Source organism: Myxine glutinosa, chromosome 11 (assembly GCF_964187855.1).
Source record: "Myxine glutinosa chromosome 11, kmMyxGlut1.1, whole genome shotgun sequence".
In the NCBI taxonomy this organism is placed as follows: Eukaryota; Metazoa; Chordata; class Myxini; order Myxiniformes; family Myxinidae; genus Myxine; species Myxine glutinosa.
Window position 1 is genome coordinate 97830541 of NC_136271.1, and position 9959 is coordinate 97840499.

Below are 9959 nucleotides of genomic sequence, written 5' to 3' on the forward strand. Positions count from 1 at the left end.
AAATTAGAAAACATCACTAAACCAAGACTGTGTCGACCTGGCAAAGTGGGTTGCAAACAAGAGGTAATACTGCAGTTATAATTGATGTATTCAACTCCAGAAACGTGATGGTAGCGCTCAGCGCGCCTCACCACACGTCGTTTCACAGGGGTAGGCATCTTTGACCATTTTGGTGTCTTTTGGGTCTTCATGGTGTTTTAGGTCTTCAGGGCCATTTGGGTCTTCAGGGTATTTTTGGATCCTCTGGGCCTTTAAGTGTATTTTGGGTCTTTTAGGTGTTTAAGTCTTCAGGGTCTTTTGGGTCTTTGATGGCTTGTGGGTTTTCGGGGTAGTTTGGGTCTCCGGGGTCTTTTTGGTCTTCTTGGTGTTTTAGGTCATCGGGGTGTTTTTGGTCTTCGGGGTGTTTTGGGTATTCGTGGTATTTTGGGTCTTCGGTGTGTTTTGGGTCTTCATGGTGTTTTGGGTCTTCAGGGTGTTTTGGATCTTCGGGGTCTTTTGGGTCTTCGGGGTGTTTTGGGTCTTCGGTGTGTTTTGGGTCTTTGGTGTATTTTGGGTCTTCGGGGTCTTTTGGGTTTTTGGGTATTCAGGGTCTTTGGGGTCTTTTGGGTTTTTGGGTATTCACGGTCTTTTTGAGCCTCAAGGCCTTGAAGGGTATTTTGGGTCGTTGGGGGTGTTTTGGGTCTTTGGGAGTCTTCAGGGTATTTTGGGTCTTCATGGGTCTTTGTGGTCTGAAGTTTATTGAGGGAAGTAAAAGGTCGTCAAAGGTCTGAGGGGTCTCAGCAGTCTTTACGCAATGAAGAGGGTTAATCAAGAGGGTGGCACCGTAATTTTATTTTCAGAAGAAGAAGACGTTTTCATCGCATGGAAACATGGCGACAAACATCGCGACAAACATGGCGACATATCGATATAACCATATATGTTTGCTCCATTATAAAAAGACATTAAGCAAGTTAGGCCTCGTGGCGCAATGGTAGCGCGTCTGACTCCAGATCAGAAGGTTGCGTGTTCAAATCACGTCGGGGTCATTCAATTTTTCCACAATGTAAAGTATTGCTCCAGTTTTGGTTCCGAGGGATTCAAAGTGAGATACTCTCAGTCAATATCTCGTTATATCATCAGATATTGTTTTGTTAAATGTTTAGTTTTCATATCCGGATCCTTGATTCCCCTTTTGTTCTCACACCTCTTTCACACCTTATTCACCTTTTACCTTCCGACGTTGCTCACCTTCGCCATCTGGCCTCATCCCCAGATTCCTTTATCTCGAGCCTTTCCCACCAAAAATCCGCACCAAGTTTGCACTGCCAACTGCACATCACCAGGCACGCAATGAAGCACGGCGCGTTTGCGGAAAGGAGGGAGGAACCAGAGCGGAGCGTGAGAGGATGCGGACCATGGAGGACCATCTTGTGCAGAACCATTGGGCAGCACGAGGTGAACCGGGCCAGTGCATGGTGTGCAGGGGCTCGACACTTCCCCATTCGTATGCTTTCATTCCTTTCCTCTCATCTTCATCTTACCCCCGAGCTAATCTCTCCCTTCCATGATTGGATGCATGTTTGGCATCAAAGACAACAAAGAGTGAAAAGTGACATTTAAGAATTCAATGGTGTGGTTCTTCATTTTGGGGATGAGGCAAATTGTGCATGTACATACATAACTAAAAGTTGCGTCACCTGTGAACATGCACCTTGTCAAAGCGAATCCTTGTTTCATGAGAATTTGTGGCCTGACTTATCCTGTCCATTTTGTTGGCAGCGTAAAGCACCCGAGAGTGGATTGATGAGCATCATTGGGCTCTGGATTGCAGAATCAGTTCCGCCATATTGGTTCCGCTCAGCCAAATTATTAAGATATGTTGTGTAACTGCTGGCATGATACTCACTCGTGCTCAGGCGTCTTTGTGTGGTAACATATCTCTGGGCGTGAGAGCCCGCAGGAAGTTCTGGTGCGGATCACCATCATGGTCTTCCGCGACGTGCCAGCCTCTTTGGAGTGATTTGCAGGTGACAACCTTCACAGTGTTATTGTCTGTGCTTTCTTTCTGTGTTGGTTCTTCATGAAGCGTGGTTTGACATTGGCTCACCTTCACTATGGTACGAGATTGCATTTATTTATTTGTTATTTCAGAGCAGAAGAGTTGCTGGAATGGTTGGAGCATCGGCTCATGCTTTCCTCCCTTCCGATGCTCCAAGTCCAGGACGTCAATCACTCGAACATTTGCTGAATCATTCCAAAGTCTCCAAAATACTCAAATTGCAAAACTTTGCAAGTGGTTCAAATTAGAAAACATCATGAAACCAAGACTGTGTCGAGCTGACAAAGTGGGTTCCAAACAAGAGGGAAAACCGCAGTTATAATGGATGTTTTCAACTCCAGAAACTTCATGGTAGTATTGAGACATTATTATTGCAGTGAACAACATAGGCTTCGTGGTGCAACAGTAGCGTGTCTGACTCAAGATCAAAAAGTTGTGTGTTCACTGTTCAAACCACGTTGGGGTCATTCAATTTGTACACAATGTAAAGTATTGCTCCAGTTTTGGTTCCGAGGGATTAAAAGTGAGATACTCTCAGTTAATATCCAGTTATTTCATCATATATTGTTTTGTTAATTGTTTAGTTTTCGAATCCGGATGCTTGATTCCCCTTTTGTTCTCACACCTCTTTCACAACACATGCGCCTTTTACCTTCCGAGGTTGCTCACTTTCGCCATCTGGCCTCATCGCCGGATTCCTTCATCTCGAGCGTTTCCCACCAAAAATCCACACCAAGTTTGCACTGTGAACTGCACATCACCCGGCACGCAATGAAGCACTGCGCGTTTGCAGAAAGGCGGGAGGAACCCGAGCGGAGCGTGAGAGGGTGCGGTCCATGGAGGACCATGTTGTGCAGAACAAATGCGCAGCACGAGCTGAACCAGGCCAGTCCATGGTGTGCAGGGGCTCGACACTTCCCCCATCTTATTCTTTCATTCCTTGTCTCTCATCTTCATCTAACCCCCAAGCTAATCTCTCCCTTCCATGATTGGATACATGTTTGGCATCAAAAGTAATGAAGAGTGAAAAGTGACATTTCAGAATTCAATGGTGTGGTTCTTCAATTTGGGGATGAGGGAAATTGTGCATGTACATATGTAACTAAAAGTTGCGTCACCTGTAAACACGCACCTTGTCAAAGCAAATCCTTGTTTCATGAGAATGTGTGGCCTGACTTATTCTGTCCATTATGTTGGCAGCAAAAAAGCAGCTGAGAGTGAATTTATGAGCATAATTGGGCTCTGGATTGCAGAATCAGTTCTGCCATATTGGTTCCGCTCAGCCAACTTATTAGGATATGTTGTGTCACTGCTGGCATGATACTCACTCGTGCTCAGGCTTCTTTGTGTGGTAACATGACTCTGGGTGTGAGAGCCCGCAGGAAGGTTTGGTGCGGATCGCCGTCATGGTCTTCCGAGACGCACCAGCCTCTTTGGAGTTATTTGCAGGCGGCGACCTTCACAGTGTTATTGTCTGTGAAATCTTTCTGTGTTGCTTCTTCATGAAGCGTGGTTTGGCCTTAGCTCACCTTCACGGTGGTACGCGATTGCATTTTTTTTTTATTCTTTCAAAGCAGAAGAGTTGCTGAAATGGTTGGAGCGTCGACTCATGTTTTTCTCCCTTCCTATGCTCTAAGTCCAGGACGTCAATCACTCGAACATTGGCTGAATCATTCCAAAGTCACAAAAATACTCAAATAGCAAAGCTCTGCAAGTGGTACAAATCAGAAAACATCACGAAACCAAGACTGTGTTGACCTGACAAAGTGGGTTCCAAACAAGAGGTAATACCGCATTTATAATTGATGTATTCAACTCCAGAAACGTGATGGTAGTATTGAGACATTATCATTACGAGCGTGACTCGGCGCGCCTCACCACACGTGGTTTCACAGGGGTAGGCATCTTTGACCATTTTGGTATCTTTTGAGTCTTCATGGTGTTTTGGGTCTTCAGGGCCATTTGGGTCTTCAGGGTATTTTTGGATCCTCTGGGCCTTTAAGTGTATTTTGGGTCTTTGAGGTGTTTTGGGTCTTTAGGATCTTTTGGGTGTTTGGTGGGTCGTGGGTTTTCGGGGTAGTTTGGGTCTCCTAGGTCTTTTTGGTCTTCGGGGTCTTTTGGGTCTTCGGGTGTTTTGGGTTTTCTGGGTGTTTTGGGTCTTCGGGGTGTTTTGGGTCTTCGGGGTTTTGGGTCTTCGTGGTGTTTTTGGTCTTTGGGGTGTTTTTGGTCTTTGGGGTGTTTTGGGTGTTTGGGGTGTTTTGGTTCTTCGTGGTGTTTTGGGTCTTCGGGCTGTTTTTGGTCTTCGGGGTGTTTTTGGGTATTCGTGGTGTTTTGGGTCTTTGGGATGTTTTGGGTCTTCGTAGTGTTTGGGTCTTCAGGGTGTTTTGGGTCTTCGGGGTGTTTTGGGTCTTCTGGGTGTTTTGGGTCTTCGGGGTGTTTTGGGTCTTCGGGGTGTTTTGGGTCTTCGGTGTGTTTTGGGTCTTCGGTGTGTTTTGGGTTTTTGGGTAATCAGGATCTTTGGGGTCTTTTGGGTTTTTGGGTATTCATTGTCTTTTTGAGCCTCGGGGCCTTGAAAGGTATTTTGGGTCTTTGGGGTGTTTTGGGTCTTTGGGCGTCTTCAGGGTATTTTGGGTCTTCATGGGTCTTGGTGGTCTGAAGTGTATTGAGGGAATTAAAGGGTCGTCAAAGGTCTGAAGGGTCTCAGCAGTCTTTTCGCAATGAAGAGGGTTAATTAAGAGGGTGGCACCGTAATTTTATTTTCAGAAGAAGAAGACGTTTTCATCGCATGGAAACATGGCGACAAACATCGTGACAAACATGGAGACATATCGACATAACCATATACGTTTGTGCCATTATAATAAGACATTTAGCAACCTAGGCCTCGTGGCAGCAACGGTAGCACGTCTGACTCCAAATCAGAAGGTTGTGTGTTCAAATCACGTCGGGGTCATTCAATTATTACACAATGTAAAGTATTTCTCCAGTTTTGGTTCCGAGGGATTAAAAGTGAGATACTCTCAATCAATATCTCGTTATATCATCATATATGGTTTTGTTAAATGTTTAGTTTTCGTATCCGGATGCTTGATTCCCCTTTTGTCCTCACACCTCTTTCACACTTCATGCACCTTTTACCTTCCGACGTTGCTCACCTTCGCCATCTGGCCTCATCCCCAGATTCCTTTATCTCGAGCCTTTCCCACCAAAAATCCGCACCAAGTTTGCACTGCGAACTGCACATCACCGGGCACGTAATGAAGCACGGCGCGTTTGCGGAAAGGAGGGAGGAACCAGAGCGGAGCGTGAGAGGATGCGGACCATGGAGGACCATCTTGTGCAGAACCATTGGGCAGCACGAGGTGAACCGGGCCAGTGCATGGTGTGCAGGGGCTCGACACTTCCCCATTCGTATGCTTTCATTCCTTTCCTCTCATCTTCATCTTACCCCCGAGCTAATCTCTCCCTTCCATGATTGGATGCATGTTTGGCATCAAAGACAACAAAGAGTGAAAAGTGACATTTAAGAATTCAATGGTGTGGTTCTTCATTTTGGGGATGAGGCAAATTGTGCATGTACATACATAACTAAAAGTTGCGTCACCTGTGAACATGCACCTTGTCAAAGCGAATCCTTGTTTCATGAGAATTTGTGGCCTGACTTATCCTGTCCATTTTGTTGGCAGCGTAAAGCACCCGAGAGTGGATTGATGAGCATCATTGGGCTCTGGATTGCAGAATCAGTTCCGCCATATTGGTTCCGCTCGGCCAAATTATTAAGATATGTTGTGTAACTGCTGGCATGATACTCACTCGTGCTCAGGCGTCTTTGTGTGGTAACATATCTCTGGGCGTGAGAGCCCGCAGGAAGTTCTGGTGCGGATCGCCATCATGGTCTTCCGCGACGTGCCAGCCTCTTTGGAGTTATTTGCAGGTGACAACCTTCACAGTGTTATTGTCTGTGATATCTTTCTGTGTTGGTTCTTCATGAAGCGTGGTTTGACATTGGCTCACCTTCACTATGGTACGAGATTGCATTTATTTATTTGTTATTTCAAAGCAGAAGAGTTGCTGGAATGGTTGGAGCGTCGGCTCATGTTTTGCTCCCTTCCGATGCTCCAAGTCCAGGACGTCAATCACTCGAACATTTGCTGAATCATTCCAAAGTCTCCAAAATACTCAAATTGCAAAACTTTGCAAGTGGTTCAAATTAGAAAACATCACTAAACCAAGACTGTGTCGAGCTGACAAAGTGGGTTCCAAACAAGAGGTAATACTGCAGTTATAATTGATGTATTCAACTCCAGAAACGTGATGGTAGTATTGAGACATTATTATTACAAGCGTGACTCGGCGCGCTCGGCGCGCCTCACCACACGTGGTTTCACAGGGGTAGGCATCTTTGACCATTTTGGTGTCTTTTGGGTCTTCATGGTGTTTTGGGTCTTCAGTGCCATTTGGGTCTTCAGGGTATTTTTGGATCCTCTGGGCTTTAAGTGTATTTTGGGTCTTTGAGGTGTTTTGGGTCTTCAGGGTCTTTTGGGTCTTTGGTGTCTTGCGGGTTTTCTGGGTGTTTTTGGGTCTTTGGGGCCTTTTTGGTCTTCGGGGTCTTTTGGGTCTTCGGGGTTTTTTTGGTCTTCGGGGTGTTTTGGGTGTTCGGGGTGTTTTGGGTCTTCGTGGTGTTTTGGGTGTTTGGGGTGTTTTTGGTCTTCGGGGTGTTTTGGGAATTCCTGGTGTTTTGGGTCTTTTGGGGTGTTTTGGGTCTTCGTAGTGTTTTCGGTCTTCGGGGTGTTTTGGGTCTTCAGGGTGTTTTGGGTCTTCCTGGTGTTTTGGGTCTTCAGGGTGTTTTGGGTCTCCGGTGTATTTTGGGTCTTCAGTGTGTTTTGGGTCTTCGGGGTGTTTTGGGTCTTCGGGGTATTTTGGTTCTTTGGAGTCTTTGGGTGTCTTCATGGTATTTTGGGTCTTCAGGGGTCTTGGTGGTCTGAAGTGTATTGAGGGAATTAAAGGGTCGTCAAAGGTCTGAGGGGTCTCAGCAGTCTTTACGCAATGAAGAGGGTTAATCAAGAGGGTGGTACCGTAATTTTATTTTCAGAAGAAGAAGACGTTTTCATCGCACGCAAACATGGCGACATATCGACATAACCATATATGTTTGCTCCATTATAAAAATACATTTTAGCAACTTAGGCCTCATGGCGCAATTTCAGCGCGTCTGACTCCAGATCAGAAGGTTGTGTGTTCAAGTCATGTCGGGGTCATTCAATTTTTACACAATGTAAAGTATTGCTCCAGTTCTGGTTCCGAGGGATTAAAAGTGAGATACTCTCAGTCAATATCTCATAATATTGTTGCGGATATGGGATTGGCATCCATCCATATCCGTTTGTAAATATTCCCCTATTTCCTCCTTACTTCCCAACTATCCCCAATCCCCCATTCCCTAGTCCCATTTTCTGTAAACAACACTCTGTAGACCCGACCTCCCCCTATTTCCCCCATTAAATGTCGCATCCAGGTCCACCGCATCTCACGTAGACAACTATAGGACATCTTGCTAGTTATTCTTAGTCTATGTCAGTTAAGGACTCGTTTCCATTAATTCTGACTCTTCGTTGCACCAGAATGTGATTGTATGGCACCGTTAGGAAGTTTAGGACCTCCCAATACCTCCCCGCAGCTCTTCCTCACGGTTCAACAACAACAACAACAACAACAACGGCGGCGGCGCGGGGAGTGTGCGTCCTCACCCCGGCTTGGTTGGTAGGGGGTGTTGGGAGGGCACCAGGCCTTTCCAACGAGCCGCCATCGAACATGTGCTCGACGGGGTTACCAAGTAGGGGCTCGCTGTCAGCTCCTCGTCAAGGGCGGAGCCCGGTAACCCCCGCACCCAATAGAAGCGGCGGACCGGTCCCATCTGGGGCGGAGCCAACGAGCCGAGGGTGTGTGACTCCCCGCTGAGCATGCGCAGAAAGAGGGAGGTGACGTCAGATGCGCGCTGAGCTTGGAGAGAGAAGGACGCCACCTCCGAGCGCTGTGACACCTCCCCGCATCTCTGGACTGGACCGTGCTTTATCCTGTCCCTGAGCCAAGGTGCACCTTGTGCTATCGACTGCCTGTCCTTCCCTGCCATCAATTCCCTGTGTAAGTCAGTCTTGTTCCGTTTGTCTGTGGTCTGTCTGGGATAGATAATATTGTATCTAAGTGCCTATCTCTTCTGTGTCTTTTACCTCACTCTACCTTGTAATCTACCCCTTTTCTCCACCACTAATTATATCCTCCTCCGGAGGTCTTGAGAACTGTACCCCTTGCGTCGTTTCATTTATCCCAGTCGTTGTGTCTTTTCCATCATTGATTTAGCGTCGCGCGATTTGGCCAACGTTCGAGTGGAATCGGGTGAGTTGGGGGTAATCGGGTAAACTGTACGAACACGGCGGCCATTCCGCTCGGTCAAGCAACATCTTTAGCCGTGTCCGTAACAATTGGTGTCAGGAAGTGAGATTGGACCCGAAGCGCGCTTCACGCGCTCGAAATTATTAACAGTTGGAAATTGTTTTGTTTTAAAAGGAAAACCCGAATTTTGAAAGTCGCGCTATGGCAGATCAAGACGGCTGGGTTCCGGTAGAGGAGAGTGAGGCAGGGTCGATCCAGGACCAAATTGAGGGACAAGAGGAGAGCGAAGCAGTGAGGGCGGCAGGTTCGCAAAATGGCATCCTCGCGCACGTGGTATCAGACGCACAAAGTGGCGGCTCGCACGAGCGCGGGGTAGCCGCGCCCGCTGCGCAAATAGCGGGAATTGATGTGTGGGACCTCATGGCGCAGATTAATGCAACCATACTAATGGCAAATATGGGGCTAGAAGCAAAAATGGATGCTCAGGGTGAGCAAATGGGACAAATGGGGAACCGGATGGATGCTCAGAGTGAGCGATTGGAGGGCCAAATGGGGGTAATGAGGGACGAAGCGAGGGCTCAGAGTGAGCAATTGGGGGTAATGAGGGACGAAGCGAGGGGTACCGGTGAGGGATTAGACAAGAAATTAGAGGGGTTAGACAATGGGATAGAAGGGGTGAAACATGGGTTAATGGGGGTAGAAAACAGAATGGCCGTTCAAGAGAATCAAATGGAAGGGATGAAAAAGGGGTTAGAGGGGTTAGAAAACAGTTTGGAAGGCAAATTGAGGGACATGAGGGACCAAGCGGAAAGGGAAGTTAAACAAATGGGGCAGCAGATAGAGGGGGTCAGAATGGGGGTAGAAAATAAATTGGATGCTCACAGGGAGGAAATGGAGCAGATGAGGGTGGCATCTGGGCAGGAGATGCAAGTGATGGGAGAAGAGATCAGAAGAGGAGTGAGTGAGGAGGTCGGAGGAGTGCGTGAGGAGGTGAGGCACTGTAAGGAGCGCATGGAGAAGGAGGTGAGAAAGGGGACTGTAAAATTGCAAGGTGGTATAGAGGAGTTGACGCTGGGAGTAGAACAACTGACAGTGGGACAAAAGGAGTTGGGGGACCAGGTAAAGAAGAACACAGCGGTAATAGAGGGTTTAAAATCGACACAGAAGGAGATGAAAAAGGACGTAGGGGTAATTAAAAAAGAGTGTCAGACGGTACATGAGGACCTGACGAGGAAAATGAACAAGGTGGTAGAGGTGATGGAGGTTAAAGAGCGGGAAGTGCGGGAGCACATAGAAAAAAATAAGGTGGAGTTAGAGGAAGAACTTAAGGGGGCGCACGAGGAGATGAAGGAGGTGAAGCAGAAATTAGAAGAAGTGGAAGAAGGGGTGAGCGAAATTAAGAAGCGACGGAGAGAGGATAAGAAAGAGATAAAGGAGGAAGTAAAAGAATTGGTCCAAAGTCTGTGTTCGGATCGTGATGATGTGCTCATTAACCGGATGAGGGATTCGCAGGTGATGGAGGAGAAGC

At 47.2% G+C, this 9959-nt stretch overlaps 1 non-coding gene across 1 annotated transcript; it reads left to right on the top strand.

Annotated features, from left to right (window-relative positions):
• The first annotated feature begins 956 nt into the window (after positions 1-956).
• Positions 957-1028, top strand: TRNAW-CCA (transfer RNA tryptophan (anticodon CCA)). Its single transcript has one exon. It is a non-coding gene; the product is annotated as a tRNA-Trp (tRNA).
• The last annotated feature ends 8931 nt before the right edge of the window (positions 1029-9959 follow it).